The sequence below is a fragment of the Chelonia mydas genome, chromosome 1 (assembly GCF_015237465.2).
Source record: "Chelonia mydas isolate rCheMyd1 chromosome 1, rCheMyd1.pri.v2, whole genome shotgun sequence".
In the NCBI taxonomy this organism is placed as follows: Eukaryota; Metazoa; Chordata; order Testudines; family Cheloniidae; genus Chelonia; species Chelonia mydas.
In genome coordinates, this window is record NC_057849.1 from 61548460 (window position 1) to 61565203 (window position 16744).

Here is a 16744-nt window from a genome sequence, read left to right on the forward strand (position 1 = left end):
CAGTTTCCTCCTGTGTCTTACATACAACACTCCTTTTAATAGACCATGGAATAATATTAGCCTTTTTTCCAATTGCATCACATTGTTGACTCCTATTCAATTTGAGATCCACTATAACCCCCAAATCTCTTTCTGCAGTACTACCACCTACCCAGTTATAATGCATTTTTTATTTGTGCACTTGATTTTTCCTTCCTAAGAGTAGCACTTTGCACTTGTCTTATAGAATTTCATCGTGTTGCTTTCAGACCAATTCTCCAATTTATCAAGGTGCTTTTGAATTGCCCTCCTCTCCTCCAAAAGTGCTTGTAAACCCTCCCAACTTGCTGTGATCCGTAAATTTTAGTAGCATACACTCCACTCCATTATCCAAGTCATTAATGAAAATATTGAGTAGTACAGGACACAGGATTAACCGCTGTGGGACACCACTTGATTTGTCCTTACAGTTTGACAGTGTACCTAAATAACTACTCTTTGAGTATGGTTTTTCAACCAGTTGGTCACCCACTTTATAATAATTTCCTCTAGACCACATTTCCCTCATTTGCTTCTGAGAAAGTCATGTGTGACTGTGTCAAAAGCCTTATTAAAAATCAAATAAATCATACCTCCCTATTCCCCCTTATACACGTAACTCTATCAAAGAAGGAAATTAGGTTGGTCTGGCATGATTTGTTCTTGACAAATTCATACTGGCTGCTACTAATAGTCATATTATATACTCTAGGTGCTTACAAATTGTTTAATAATTTGTTCCAGTATCTTTCAAGGAATCTGAGATTGGCTGATTGGTATATAATTCCTCAGATCTTCTTGTCCCAACCCCTTTTAAAGGTACTACGCTTTTCTCTCTACACTGTCATGGTAGAGACTCCCATTTAATCCCTGGTAGGCCCCAGAATCACAAGTAACCTAACAATAATTCCTCTGGCCAAATAAGAGGAATAATCAAGCTCCAATCTCTGAATAGAGTCTGTGGTAACTGGAGTTTAAGAAGGCTGATGGAGGAGGACCAGTTCTCCTCTGTGCTGGAGATGCTCAGGGCCTTCACCTGGGGAGCCATTTGTTTCAAAAACTGAAAATTGTGAGGGAGGGAAAAAATGTGTTAATTCTACATTTTGTCTCAGTTGCTTAATTGTTTCAGCCCTGGCAGGAAAAATGGTGCTAGGAACAGCAAAATATACTACCCCGAGTAGCACATTTCATTGCTGCCGGGGTGGTAGGAAAGCACAGTGACACCCCATTAATTGATCTGATGTTAGATGTTATTGTGTGACAGACCACTGGCAGTTCAAATGAGTTCTTCTCTCTGTACAGTGCCAAAAAATGACTGCAGTTGCTCTGTTGTGATGGTGCAGGGAGAAGAAACTGCAAGGATGTGACTAAGTCTGGACTCCTTGGTCAGATTCATCTCTGGGGTAAGCCTGTGGACTTTCATTATGGATGAATTTGACCCTTTGGATCCCTCCCTGTGCCTCTGTGTAGGGTCCATTATTATAGGTTGTCCTTCGAGTTTCTCCAAAAAACAGTTTATCCTTCATCGTCATGGCAAATCCCCAAGGGATATGGCCTCCTTGCAAATCAACCACCAGCTGGATCCATCTCTGGCAAGGCGCATAAGGTGGTCTAGCTGTTCATCACTGGGAACTACCGTGCAGCTGAAGTTTTTTGGTGCCCAAGTGATCACCAGCTGTGTAGCAGTATTACTTGGTACACACTCTTCAGAATTCCTTGATCTTCCATTCTAATAATATATTTGTACTATGAAAGTCATCAAAACTGAATACGTGCTAATGAAAGTGGTTGCTGGGCTCAGTTTCTAATATCCTTATTTCTGATCTTGATCTTACAGTTTATTTCTGGGGATTTCCTACTAGGTATAAAGTATGACAATAGCATGGAAGAAGCATGATTTCTGGGATATACAGAGAACTTGTTCATACGGTTAGCTACAGTCTTGTAAGCTACTGCTTTGACCACTCAATGTAGTATGCAGACTTTACAGTTAACTGGAGCTGAGTGATACATTATTTAAAGAATCCCTCTACTGGACTACACATCATTTCTGTGCTGTCAGCCTTCTAAATTTTGAAGATTGGATGGATGGTCCCTTTGGATATACACTATAGCATGGATATTTATTTGAATCCTCTTCTTTAAATCACAAAGAACGTGTACTGTAGATGTGTAGTCACTGGAGAAATTGTTGGTACTTATCTAAACTTACAGTAGACAAGGCCCTTCCTCCTGTGTCCACTTCTACAACACAGAACTATAAAGCTGCTGCACACTTCTTTTTCAGTTAAAGATTTAATTGGTCTTACATATTTACAGATGCCTTTCACAATAGACTTGAGATAAATGAACTAGATATTCATGAAGACGCACCACATTTCTTCTGCACACTTTCAGCTGATCATTGAGGAGGGGGTTGGACTAGATGACCACCTGAGGTCTCTTCCAACCCTAATCTTCTATGATTCTATGATTGCTAGGGAGGCTGGCTACATTGGTAATGCCAATTGCTATTTAGTTATAAGAAAAGGAGGACTTGTGGCACCTTAGCATAAGCTTTCGTGCGCTACAGCTCACTTCATCTGTAGCTCACGAAAGCTTATGCTCAAATAAATTTGTTGGTCTCTAAGGTGCCACAAGTACTCCTTTTCTTTTTGCGGATACAGACTAACAGGGCTGCTACTCTGAAACCTGTTATTTAGTTATACTGTCTATAACTTTATGCCTGACCTAGCAGGTCACTAATTTGTCCAACAGGTGGCACTGTATCTTTGAGCATTTAAATTTACTTGCTGAAGTTGCTTTGGTACAGTAAAGATCTTCCCTATGAATAAATAAAGCTGGTTTGCTGTTTTGTTAAGTGTTTCTGCTGGGTTTTCAACCACAGACCTTTTAAAATAAGTCCTTAGGTAAGTGTTTAAAAATGTACAACTTCAATAAAAACAAAAGTTTGATTTCAAGTACTGACATCTAATTTTAATGTTGTTAGGGCTAAAAGCAATCTAAGCACTGGAGCCAAGATGCACAGGTAAGGGATGTCTCCACTTCAGGGAAATGCTTCAGGGATCACAGAAATCCCCAGCTTCTACGAATGGTCTCCACTATGAAAACTAAACTGTTGCCCCATTGCAGTCTCTCTCATTTGGATTTACTGGCTGTAGCATATTAAGAAATAAATCCAAATATAATAAACCATGGAAACAACTCTTAATAAAGTGGCTCCAGCTCAGAATACCAGGCACAGCACCAGGACCAGTGACATCAACCACCAATGCCCCTCCCAAGTGAGCTAGCCACAGCCAGATGCTCTGCTGTGCCATGCCCCAAGAGTGCTTGCTCCTTCCCCAGAGTACCAGAGAGAGGCCAGAACGACCACAGGCGCTCCCCGCTCCTTGTGACACAGTGTGTGTCAGTTCTATGGTGTGATTCTGCCTCTGTGCCCCCTGGAAAGCCAGGGACTGTAGCAGCTATTTCAACATCCAGTGACCCCCCCACCCCCCCACCCCAAAAAAGAAGAAGCATCTCTGCTACTGTAGATGCTGACTTGTACTTCCTCCTGAGCTTCTCTCTTCCTTTGGACCTTCTTCCACCTTGCCATGTGTCTCCTTCAAGTCCCCTCTTGTGCCCCCACTACATTTTCACACCATGCCCTCATCATTTACTTTCTGGCTCCCGGTTTCCACTTTCTTCTCTACTCACGTTTTCCTCCCCTGCCTCTCTGGACCCCATTGCCATCTCTCCCTGCTTATTCCCCCATCCCCTTTTCTATTTCCGTCGGCTGTCCTGCATTCACCTCCACCCAGCACCTCATCCCTCTTCCCTCTGTCTCTCAGATACCCATCCCACCTCTTCTTTATTCTCCTCCTCTTTGCTGCAGTGATTTCTTCACCCTGTCCCCGATCCCTCTTCATACTTGTCCTCTCTTCCTGTTCCCATACCACTGTCATGTCTGTCCCTGGACTCTGTTCCTGCCACCCTTATTCCTATCTGCAACTCTCAGCTTTCTCTTCACCAAGTTCTCCTTGATCTCTTCATCATCTTGTGTATCCTGGTGGCCATTCCTCCTCTCACTCCCCCAAAAGCCATGGCTGTGATGTCAGGCTCCTCCTCTCCCCCCGTCTCATTTCCAACCACGCTCCCCTCCCCTTTCCATTCCTTCTCATTTGACGTCCACCCATTTTCTCTTTCCTTCCTCCAATGGCTACTATCTATTTTTCTGTGCTCTCTTCCCCTAGACTGCCATGCCTTACTCTGTTTCCTGTCCTCACGCCCTCTCTTTGTCAATGGTGACTTTAGCCTCCGTGTTGACAACCAGTCTGACTCTGCTGTCTGTCACTTCTTTTAATTTAACCTCCCTCAACTGGCCTCCAGCTTTTGATTAACTCTCCTATTCGCTTGACCAAGTCTTCACAAAATCTCTCCAGTCCTGCGATCTTGGAGTTCTATTTCTGTCAATGATGCTTGCTCTGCGTCATCATGTCTCCCTACCTCACCCCATCCTTCACCAATGCTTTAGTGAATTTCCATCTCTTGGCTCTTTCTCAGCTCTGCCTTCGTCTATGCTGCGCAACTTTTCCACGTCTCTGGTCCACTTTTGATGCCCTAATCCCCTCTCCTGAAACCTTCCTCGCTGCCTCATTCCTGTACTGTTACTGTAACCTTTTCCTCTCGATCCAAAAACATCTTCCTTTCCCAGTGCTGTAACCCCATCACTCTCTCCTTGTATCCTTTTGATTCTGATGCCATAAGAGATCATTGAATCTCCTCATTTTTTTCTTCAAGGCCCAGCACAATATTGTCCTAACTACATTTCTGCTCTCCTTGGCCCCTATGCTCCCCCTCCTTACTGCTCTTGTTCTCTCTTTTTCCCACTCTCTGAGTCATACTTTTCACTCACACTATCCCTTGGGATGGTTGTTCACTAGTTGTCTGCTAAGTGACCTCTCTAGCCATTTAGATAGCCCTTGAAAACTCATAGGACCAAACTCTGTGCTGGTGTAACTTCAGGATTTGGCCCACTAGCTCCATGAATCCTTCCTGGGTTGATCTCTTCACCAACTATTGCCCTGTGATTTGTCTTGGCTGTGTTAGACTATTTGGAGCAGGGAATCCTATTTAGAGAGGGTCCCAACAGAACCAAATTTGAATGATTCCAAGGTGCTTTGGTGTCCCCGTTGAACTCATGATAGAGTTGGATCCAAACTCACTCCCTGTTGGCCACTTATAAAATACCTGGCTCAACATATTGCTTGTATGTTAAATCTACCTTAATAGTTCCTATAGGCTGTGGATAGCAGTAGTTACCATGTGTGGTAACTTTTCATGATGCCATGTCCCTGTTACACTGGCAAAAATAAATGGTGAATGGATACCATAGCGAAAGGGACTATATAAGCAGCTAGATAGATAATATGGATATGAATTATACAAGATAAGAAATTTATTCTCCAAGGTTTACTGTAGCTGCTGCTATCTCTGAGTGTGGTTTGTTTGTTTTTAATAATCCAAAATCTTCATGTTTTATTCACTTTTTCTCTTCTGAGTGGTAATGCATAAAAACATCTTTTCCAGTAAAATGATCCCTTTACAATTTGGCTTTGATACAAAACCAGATTCCCACCAGAAAAGTTTTTACCTCTGGGCATATAGCAACATATTTCCTTCCTAATTAATACCACATCTGCCTCCATATTTCATTTCAGCTTCTCAAAGAACATTGATGAGGCAGCCAATCACAAACAAGGATCATATGCCGCTGATCATTCAATCAGCACAGTTTCCAGCATATCTCATTACTAAAGCATAAGTAGTCTGTAAGTGAATGGCGCTTGTCCATGCATTGCTAGTGTTAGCATAAATGCACATTAGCCCCCATGAGCATGTCTATTACATGACCTACCACCAAGTAGTTCATCTGTGTGAACACACGACAAAAATCAAACTGGGTAACTGAAAAAAGCCACAAACTTCAAATTAAAAGGAGCACTTGTGGCACCTTAGAGACTAACCAATTTATTTGAGCATAAGCTTTCGTGAGCTACAGCTCATTCAACGAAGTGAGCTGTAGCTCACGAAAGCTTATGCTCAAATAAATTGGTGAGTCTCTAAGGTGCCACTAGTCCTCCTTTTCTTTTTGCGAATACAGACTAACACGGCTGTTACTCTGAAACCTGTCAAAATTTCAGATTATACAGGGTCAGATCCTGAGTTGTGGTCAAATAGAACACAGCACAGGATGGGGTAGAGACATGCAAATGTGGGATTAAACTCCCATGAGCACTCTTCTCTTCCTCAGGAGGCTGTGTGCCCAGCCACTCCTATGGCATTAAATACAGCAGCTTAAGAACAGCTCCAATGTATACAGCTGCTAATGGCTCCAAGTTGAAACCTGATTTGACTTGACCACCTCTAAGCTGAGAAGGTGGTTCAGTCTCCATAGTTAATTCAGTCCTTACACTCTCCTGATGCTGCTAGCGGTCAGGCTAGTCTATGCCAGTTGTACTGCTGGTATTCGTGATGTGAACATCTGTTCACTGGGAATCAGACATAGGGAACGTCTACACTGCACACTTCTTTCAGCTGTGGGCAGAGTACATATTCACAGAGCTCTTCCTACCGGGGTATAAATAACAGCCTAGCTGATGAGGCAGTGCTTAAGCAAGTACAGTAAAGATATGCTTGAAGGGCTTGGGTATGTATGCCAGGTCTCTGCTTGCCCAAGCCAGGCCCCCATCTACACTGCTATTTTTAGCAGAGTAGTGTCTCATTGCCTCCTGGCCTCTGGAACCTTTCCGTACCACAGGAAAAGACTTCCCCAGTGGGGAAAGGCTGCCTTTCCCTTGACAGAGCCTTTCCTCACCGCAGCTGGAAAAGGCTCTGGCAGCTCCCTGCAGGGAAAGATTCCAACAATGGGGAAAAGCTCTGCCAACTCCCCGTTGCTGGAGCCTATCTCCACAGCAAGGAAAGACTCTGGCAACATGGACAGGCTTTGGCAAAGGGGAGCTGCTGAAGGCTTTCCCCACTGCCCCCACCCCCATGCCAGATCCTTTCACTGACACATGCACATATACACTGCAATATGGATGCAGCCTACTTTTCACTGCAGCATGTAGAGAAACATAATCTCCACTCTACCACCAGTGGTGTGTAGTGCAGCCATAGCCTAAGACCAACCCACAGAGGCCTCCTTTCAAGGCCCCTCCTTGGCCCTGAGGTCTGAGAATGATGTGATATTAATTTACCCACTTCCTAAGTGTGTACAAAATCCATCTCTATATATTTACAAATGTAAACACCCTCTCCCTGAGCACCGTATGAAATTACATACTACCTTCTGGTAAAATGTACAAATTAACCAGCCCTCCAAAGTCTTTGTGTTTCAATAACGAGGATAGTCTCTGCTGATTCTCAAGCCCACACAAATATATACAAATTTAAATCTTCTCTTTTAGAATGGCGCATGGAGAATATTAGCTCACCTCCACTATCTATAAGAAATTATTAGGGAGAAAAGATCCTAAAGGATGTGTTTTCCATTTGAGAGAATATATAGAATCTTTTTGCTAAAGTTATAAAACATTCAAAGGAAAGTAGAAGAACCAAATACTAGTAATGGTCTCCTAAAGTAGCTGTAACAGCAAGGGACACAGTTTCTTCTGTTTGGACCTTATCCACCAGGCACAGCTGTTGGTTGGTAAATTTAAAAAAAATCCTTTTCTGTAGAAGCAGATGCATTGGCTCTAATGTTTCTAAATCTATTTGCCTAGGTCTAGCAAAGTTTATTTAAAGGGAAGTTTTTTTAGGGATTTCTCAACACATTATGTACTGTGCACACCTTTGTAGAGCTATTCTCAAAACAGCCACCAAAAGCTGTGATAAAGCCATAACTACAGAAGCATGTGAGAGCTACCAGGGAAATTGCATGACAGAAGTTTGTCTTAACCTTAACTCTAGCTCTACCCAAATCTACATTAATAGATATGGATAGGACATGGTGCACACTACAAAGGCCTATTTCTCCAACCATTTTATACGAGCAACTCCCATTGAAATGGCTGGTCAATCAACACCTGAGGAAAACTGTTTATTCATAGTAAATGTAGTGCTTGTAATGGGCACAGGCAAGAAAGCCTATGAAACTGAACTCTTTTTGTATTACCTCAAAACAGGCACAGCATGGACAGTGGCAAGGCAAGCTTCTCCCACACATGGGCTTCAGATCTGCCCTGGAGGAGTGTGAGGATAATTTAGTTTCCATAGCTATTCAGAACTTTGAACTCTCTTCTGAGAGTGCAAACGCATGCCAGTCGTGGCGATTCTTTCTTTGCATCATTAGCTAGTAGTTGAAAACCCACACTATCAAATGGGTGTGGCAGTTGAGCTAAGGAACACACCATCTGTGCAGTCTCCATCCTACAACCAATGAAATTCTTGCATGCAGATTAACTGTGGAGTAAGGCTGGACATTGGTGGAGTTACCTCTCCTGCTGTGGTTTAAGAACTCTTGACATGGCATAGAGGTATCTGTTCTGCCCTGCAGAACTTAGACCCTGTATAGACAAGAAACAAACAGAGTAGGATGGGAAACAGAGGATGGGAAAGCCCAGTTCCTCAATGTTATGTAGGCTTCTAACTTCCATTGATTTCAGTAGAAGCTAGGAGCCTAAATACCTTTGAGGATCTGGGCTGAAGTGACTTGCCCAGGGTAACATAACAGCTCTGTGGCAGAATTTCAAATAAACTCAGTCTCCTGATTCCTAATCCAATGTCTTAACCCAGTAGACCACACTGCCTCTCATTATTTAAAATTATGAAGAGCTCCTTTTTAAAAAAAAAAAGAAAAAATATCTTTTTAAAATCACTAATCCAATGAGTTTACAGATTGTCTATAGCCTTAATTAATCTGATACTGTGGCATGCATATTAAAATATTTGGAAATAATTTCCTTCATTCTTTACCTGCCAGGTTTCAAGTGCTGGGTTCTCCGCCTTCCCTGGGGATGCACAGATATAACAAAAGTTAGAATCTGGTCAATGGTACGCGGTATGTATATGGTATGTTTGGTATAAAATTCTAATTGAGTTCAGTAGGTATCAGATCCTGCCCAGAGATCTTAAAAGAACAATAATGTTCCTTTAAAATCCCTTTGCTTTTCATCCAAATGGAATAATAACTTTCACAAACAAAGTTTTCAAGGTTATCCAGGCTGCCTGTCATTCAGTGATGTTTAGGCCCTTTGGTGGTTTCCACTTATGGCATATTCATCTTTTAGCTATTAAGCTTGCAATTAACAAGAATTTACCCTGTGGGCTATTTACGTTTACGAGATTGTTAAAATCCCGTAGTGGGAAAATGTTCAATTTATTAGGCACATCAACCACTACTGAAGAATCTGTTGACTCTGTATTTTGTCTTTTCCCACAGTGTATTTCATAAACATTTGAAAGTGCTGTGACACTCCCCAGGGATAGCAGGGTTGTGAGTTACCTCACCACCACATGCCCTTACTGTGAAGCAGTCTTGTCTGCACTTGCTGTAGACCAGCTTCCTAAAACCACCTGCCTCTGGCAACAGAAGCACTGCTTGCAGGCCCCACGGACCTCACTCTCTCTGTGAAGGCAAGTGATAGGCACACGCGCGCACACACACACCCACACACACACGAGTCCTTGGAGCACTCACTGCAGTGTCCAGGCCTGTGGACACTCACAGAAATTAGCAAGCTTGCTATCCCTGAGGGGACAGCGTACACACTAGCTTGTTTGAGTCAACTGAGGATCAACTCCTAGTTAACACCATAGCACTGAGATATATTAATGAAAAAATCATGTTTATCATCACAGTTTAGATTTTAAGAGATAGTATAAAGATAATTAGAAGCAAAATGGATACATGTAAAAGAAAATCATAAAAGGCAAACCTGGATCTACACTTATCAGTGGTTACCTTTTCTATATAATAAAGAAGATTTTTCCCCAGAGATTCAGTCTTTTGCAGAATTAGCTGGTCACCCAGCCTGACCTCCTGTACATTACAGGTCACAGAACTTCGCCCACCCACTCCTCTACTAGACCCATAACCACTGGCTGAGTTACTGAAGTCCTCATATCATGAATTAAAGACTGCAAGTTACAGAGACTCTGCCACTTAGGGTAGTTTAAACCTGCAAGTGACCCAGGCCCCATGCTGCAGAGGAAGGTGAAAAACTCCCAGACTCTCTGCCAATCTGACCATATATGATGATCATTTAGACCCTAAGCATCTGGGCCAGACCCACTGGACAGACACCTGGGAAAGAAATCTCTGTAGTAACTCAGAGCCCTGCCCAACAAGTGTCCAGACAAACCAGGATCCAGGTGTTCATGAAGCACCCACCTCTCACCAGGGATTTTCTTCAGTGATTGGAAAACAAAATGTCTCCTTGAATTCTTTTTATATTTTTCAAAGTTCAATTTCCCTTCCCCCGCCCTTAGACAGCACAAGCTCCCGTAGTTTAGTCTCCAGTGTCTTCCCATTTTCCCGGTTACTTCATATGTAAATTGGGCTTCCACTGTGTTGTCTCACAATGTTTCATTTACATGTGAATGGAGATAGAGACTATACATCCTGTCTGGAAGAAACCTGTTTTCTCTTTGGTTGGTGACAGTCTCCAAAACATATTTTCCGTACATACACACAACTCCTTAAATATCATCCATACATCACGCATGATTATGAAGATCAGTATATCATAAGCTTTTGTTAGAGACCTTACATTATATTCTTTATGAATAAATGCAATTAAAGCAGTGTGCTAGGTGTAGTGAGTTTGTCAGGCCTGCTAACATTTGCTGTTACAGATCAGTAAACCCTTTGCCAGATGGCATTATTGAGCCTCCATGTATCACATGTGCATTATATCTGCATTCCTCACTGTTCCAGCAATTAGCATTAGTTTTAATCCCTGGTTTTGGTGGGGTTTATTTCCCCCATTCTGATTTACTCAGAGCAGAAAACTTGCCTAATTGAAGGCTACCTTCCAACTTTTCAGGAGCCTGAAGGGGACACAGCCTATTTTCCTTAAAATGGAGGAGACTGCAGCTGTCCTCATTTATAATAAAAAGATTAATTCTGCTAAAGCACCAGGTTCTAGGATGCAATATACTCCATCTGGAGCCCAGAGGCCTTTCTGTAATTTCTGCAGGTCACACCCTACCTCTTAAGACCTAATCTTGCAAGGCTCTGACTTCAGCAGGAACTGAGCTTGCTCAGATTTAGACTGAAAAAATATGGATGACTCTTGGGTTATATTGTAGAATCATGAGGGTGCATTTGACTCAAAGGCTACATTTTGCCCACCTCAGCTCTATCCGTATTCATTGTATTCTAAAACACTGACTAATTTTTACATCTTTTGTGAATTTAATCATAGAATCATAGTATCCTAGAATATCAGGGTTGGAAAGGACCTCAGGAGGTCATCTAGTCCAAACCCCTGCTCAAAGCAGGACCAATCCCCAACTAAATTATCCCAGCCAGGGCTTTGTCAAGCCTGACCTTAAAAACCTCTAAGGAAGGAGATTCCCCCACCTCCCTAGGTAACCCATTCCAGTGCTTCATCACCCTCCTAGTGAAAAAGTTTTTCCTAATATCCAACCTAAACCTCCCCCACTACAACTTGAGACCATTACTCCTTGTTCTGTCATCTGCCACCACTGAGAACAGTCTAGATCCATCCTCTTTGGAACCCACTTTCAGGTAGTTGAAAGCAGCTATCAAATCCCTCCTCATCCTTCTCTTCTGCAGACTATTATTTTGGTTGTATTTATTCTGTCACTTATTACTAGTGCTAAACATTTAAATCTTGGCTCCACATTCCTCCTGTCTGTTGGTATTTTAGTTGCTGGGAACAGTAAGCTGTAGACTGGGGAAACTAAAATTCTGACTCTTATTGCAGCAATCTGTCTAGACTGTCTAATAAGGGGATTGTTCTTGGGTGGCCGCATATTCTTTTTAATATTGACTATTTGTGTCCATAATTGCTTTCTTTGTAGGTATTGCCAATGTTGTTCTCATTTCAGGTTATATTTTTCTTTTGCGGAATGAAAAGAGCAAATCTCCCTCCATAACTGCTCTATAGATATTCCCTTCTCAATCCAGTTAGGCCCCCTGCATGGAAAAAAAAAAGTCCTGTAAAAAGTCCCTGCCTATAGTAAAAAATAGTATCAGTAAGATGGACACCTGAAGACAAGCGAAAACAAGGCCACCTGCAAATAACATGGTGAAGAGCTGTGCAAGCCGAGCTGAAAAACCTGGGGCACAGCTGGGGAACCATTGAAAGAGTTGCCAGAAACAGACAGGAGTGGAGGAGCTTCATCACTGCCCTAAAAGCCAGAGGCATAATAGGAATATGATGATGATGATGACATAGTAAAAAATGCCATACTGGTTCTGGCCAGCAGCATCAGGAACTACACACAACACAATTATTTAGTATTCAGGGTTTGACTCTGCAAAGCCTCCACATACACAAGCCAATGTGAATTCCATGCAGGATCAGATTCTCTGGGTTGTAGATCACTAAAATGTCAGTGCTTGTTTTGAAATGCCACTGCAGATATGTTCCTCAACACAATATTTTAGATTCTGGTTAGACCAGCACATTTCTTTCTTCTCAGTATCATACTCTGGGTTGTCCCAGAACATGACTATTTTTAAAAGAATGAAAGGTCTGTGAAATACACCCCCTGATCATGTAGGACTCTAAGCAGCTTGTCATAAATATAAAGGGAAGGGTAAACACCTTTAAACCCCTCCTGGCCAGGGGAAAAACCCTTTTACCTGTAAAGGGTTAAGAAGCTAAGATAACCTCGCTGGCACCTGACCAAAATGACCAATGAGGAGACAAGATACTTTCAAAGCTAGAGGGGGTAAAAAAACAAAGGGTTCTCTCTGTCTGTGTGATACTTTTGCCGGGACCAGAGTAGGAATGCAGGTCAGAACTCCTGTAAAAAGTCAGTAAGCAATCTAGTTAGATATGCGTTAGATTCTGTTTTGTTTAAATGACTGATAAAATAAGTTGTGCTGAATGGAATGTATATTCCTGTTTTTGTATCTTTTTGTAACTTAAGGTTTTGCCTCGAGGGAATCTCTATGTTTTGAATCCGATTACCCTGTAAGGTATTTACCATCCTGATTTTACAAAGGTGATTCTTTTACTTTTTCTTCTATTAAAATTCTTCTTTTAAGAACCTGATTGCTTTTTTCATTGTTCTAAAGATCCAAGGGTTTGGGTCTGTGTTCACCTATGCAAATTGGTGAGGATTTTTATCAAGCCTTCACCAGGAAAGGGGGTGTAGGGCTTGGGGGGATATTTTGCGGGGGAGACGTTTCCAAGCGGGCACTTCCCCTGTTCTTTGTGTAACACTTTGGTGGTGGCAATGTTTAACCTAAGCTGGTAAGAATAAGTTTAGGGGGTCTCTCATGCAGGTCCGCACATCTGTACCCTAGAGTTCAGAGTGGGGAAGGAACCTTGACATGGTGGCAGAGCGGTGGGATTACCTTGAAATCATTTTGAGATCATTTTGAGATTTTTTTTTTGAACCAGAAGCACAGAAGGATTTTAAAAGATTTTAAAGGGTTTTGTAAAAGGGAACAAAGCAACAAGCATGACAAAAGGGAGCTTGCTTTTGTGAGCTGGAGTTTCTCTACCTAAAGGCAGGGTAGTTAACCTCCTCCAGGGAAATTCACAAGTCTTCACAGACCTGAAGAAGTTTTTTGTTTATTTTTTTTTAGCTAAGAGCAACTAGAGGGTTTTTCTGTCTATTTGCCTGGAGACAAAGGATTTTTTTTGTAGGCTGACAATCACTATCAGAGAACATAGGTATCCGGTCACAGCACAACCTATTTTTTTGATAAGCCAAGTTTTTTTTGGTTATTTGTTTTATTTCTAACTTTCGGGTGTAAAGTTAGTTAAAAACAGAGAGGCAAACATGACAGAAACCAAGGAAACAGCCCAAGAGGTTGCCCACAGGAGAGCTATGGAGGCAAAGGAAAAAGAAATGAAGGAAAAGGAAAAAGCCCAAGAGGTTGCCCACAGGAGAGCTATGGAGGCAAGGGAAAAAGAAATGGAGGAAAAGGAAAAAGAGGAAGCATGCTGAGGCAGAGAAGGAAAAAGAGAGGAAGCATGCACTGGAGATGGAGAAGGCAAAGGCTGAGCAGAATCTACTGGATAACCCTAATCATCCTTCCCCAACAATCCACAAATGGGAGCGACTATGTCCACAGTATGATGAATCCAGTGATATTGCTGAATATTTTCTACCCTTTGAGAGACTGTGCACTCTCCATAAAATTCCTGAAGCTCACAAAATGACCACATCGGTTGCAAAATTGACTGGAAGAGCTCTGGACATATTCAATAAGATGCCTATTGATGAGGCTTCTGACTATAATAAGTTCAAGGATTTGGTTTTAAAGGAATTTCAAATTACATCTGAAACGTACAGAGTAAAATTTTGAACCCTTAGGAGAGGGCCTGGACTAAGTAATGTGGCTTATCTAAACCAGATGAAGGATCTGTTACATAAATGGGTCCAAGGAAGGGGTGTCACTAGCTTTGACGGAATGTGTGATTTGATAGCTTAGGAGCAATTCCTGAATATGTCCAAGGAGGAAATAAACAGTGTTTATGGGATAAGAAAATGGACTCAGCAGAAAGTCTTGCTTCTTATGCTGATCGATACGAGCAGTCCCAGACCGACAGAGAGGCGGGGGAAGCTGGAACAAAATGGGTGGAGGGAGGAGAGAGGAACAACCCTGGTCGCAGTTGAAGCGGATACCAGAAGGGACACCCTCAGACCGCACCCTACTACCGGGGGCAGCCCAAGGCCCCAGCTACACACCAAGGAATACTCCAGACACCTTATCATCCTGCCACACCTTTCTCCAGCAACCCACCTTGCCCCAGTGACCCGTCAGCTGGACAATGTTTTAAATGTAACAAGCCGGGGCATGTAAAGGCCAACTGCCCCAAGAACCCCAATAGATTACAGTTCATTGCACCGGAATCACACCAGAGGTCCTCAGGCCCAGATACCTCCCAGATACCCTCAGAGCGGAGGGAAACTGTGAGTGTGGGCGGGAAGAAGGTCACCGCGTGGAGGGACACCGGAGCACAAGTGTCGGCTATCCATGCTTCCTTAGTGGACCCAAATTTAATCGACCCAGAGATCGAAGTGACAATTCAACCCTTCAAGTCCAACTCTTTCAATTTGCCTACAGCCAAGTTGCCTGTCCAGTACAAGGGCTGGTCAGGAACATGGACTTTTGCAGTCTATGATGATTATCCCATCCCCATGCTGTTGAGGGAAGACTTGGCCAATCATGTGAAGCTAGCCAAGAGGGTGGGAATGGTCACCCGCAGCCAGGCTAAGCAAGCCATCACGCCTAGCTCTGTTCCGGAAACTTCTACCAGGACCCGGTCAGAGGTGATGGACCCGGACCCCATGCCAACATCTGCAACAGCAGTAGTGGATCCAGTCCCAGAGACCCAGACAGAGCCAGTCCCAGAACCAGAACCGGCGGAACAACCAACACCAGAGGGGCCCACCGAACCTGAACTGGCAGAAGCCGATAACCCTACACAAGAGGCTCAGCAAGAGCCTGAACCCCAACATAGTGCACCAGCGGAGAGCGATTCACAGTCAACAGAAACAGCCCATCCCCTACATCACTTCCAGAGGGACCAAGCCTAGGTCCACAATCCAATGAGGAACTGATGTCTCCAGCATCAAGGAAACAGTTCCAGACCGAACAGGAAGCAGATAAAAGCCTCCAGAGAGCTTGGACGGCAGCACGAAGCAACCCACCGCCTCTCAGCTCTTCTAATCGATCCAGGTTTGTTGTAGAAAGGGGACTTTTATACAAGGAAACTCTTTCTGGTGGACACCAGGAAGACTGGCATCCTCAGAGACAGTTGGTAGTTCCAACTAAGTACCAGGTAAAGCTCTTGAGCTTAGCCCACGATCATCCTAGTGGCCATGCTGGGGTGAACAGGACCAAAGACCGTTTGGGGAGGTCATTCCACTGGGAGGGAATGGGCAAGGATGTTTCTACCTGTGTCCAGTCTTGTGAGGTGTGCCAAAGAGTGGGAAAACCCCAAGACCAGGTCAAAGCCCCTCTCCAGCCACTCCCCATCATTGAAGTTCCATTTCAGCGAGTAGCTGTGGATATTCTGGGTCCTTTTCCGAAAAAGACACCCAGAGGAAAGCAGTACATACTGACTTTCATGAATTTTGCCACCCAATGGCCGGAAGCAGTAGCTCTAAGCAACACCAGGGCTAAAAGTCTGTGCCAGGCACTAGCAGACATTTTTGCCAGGGTAGGTTGGCCCTCCAACATCCTCACAGATGCAGGAACTAATTTCCTGGCAGGAACTATGGAAAGCCTTTGGGAAGCTCATGGGGTGAATCACTTGGTTGCCACCCCTTACCATCATCAAACAAATGGCCTGGTGGAAAAATTTAATGGAACTTTGGAGGCCATGATACGTAAATTCCTAAATGAGCACTCCAATGATTGGGGCCTAGTGTTGCAGCAGTTGCTCTTTGCCTACAGAGCTGTACCACATCCCAGTTTAAGGTTTTCACCATTTGAACTTGTATATGGCCGTGAGGTTAAGGGGCCATTACAGTTAGTGAAGCAGCAATGGGAGGGGTTTACACCTTCTCCAGGGACTAACATTCT

General features: G+C 43.3%; 1 long non-coding RNA gene across 1 annotated transcript; it reads left to right on the forward strand.

The window, feature by feature from the left end:
• Window positions 1–8480: 8480 nt before the first annotated feature.
• Window positions 8481–12172, forward strand: LOC122462023. Its single transcript, XR_006284348.1, has 2 exons — window positions 8481–9072; window positions 12079–12172. It is a non-coding gene; the product is annotated as an uncharacterized LOC122462023 (long non-coding RNA).
• Window positions 12173–16744: the final 4572 nt, after the last annotated feature.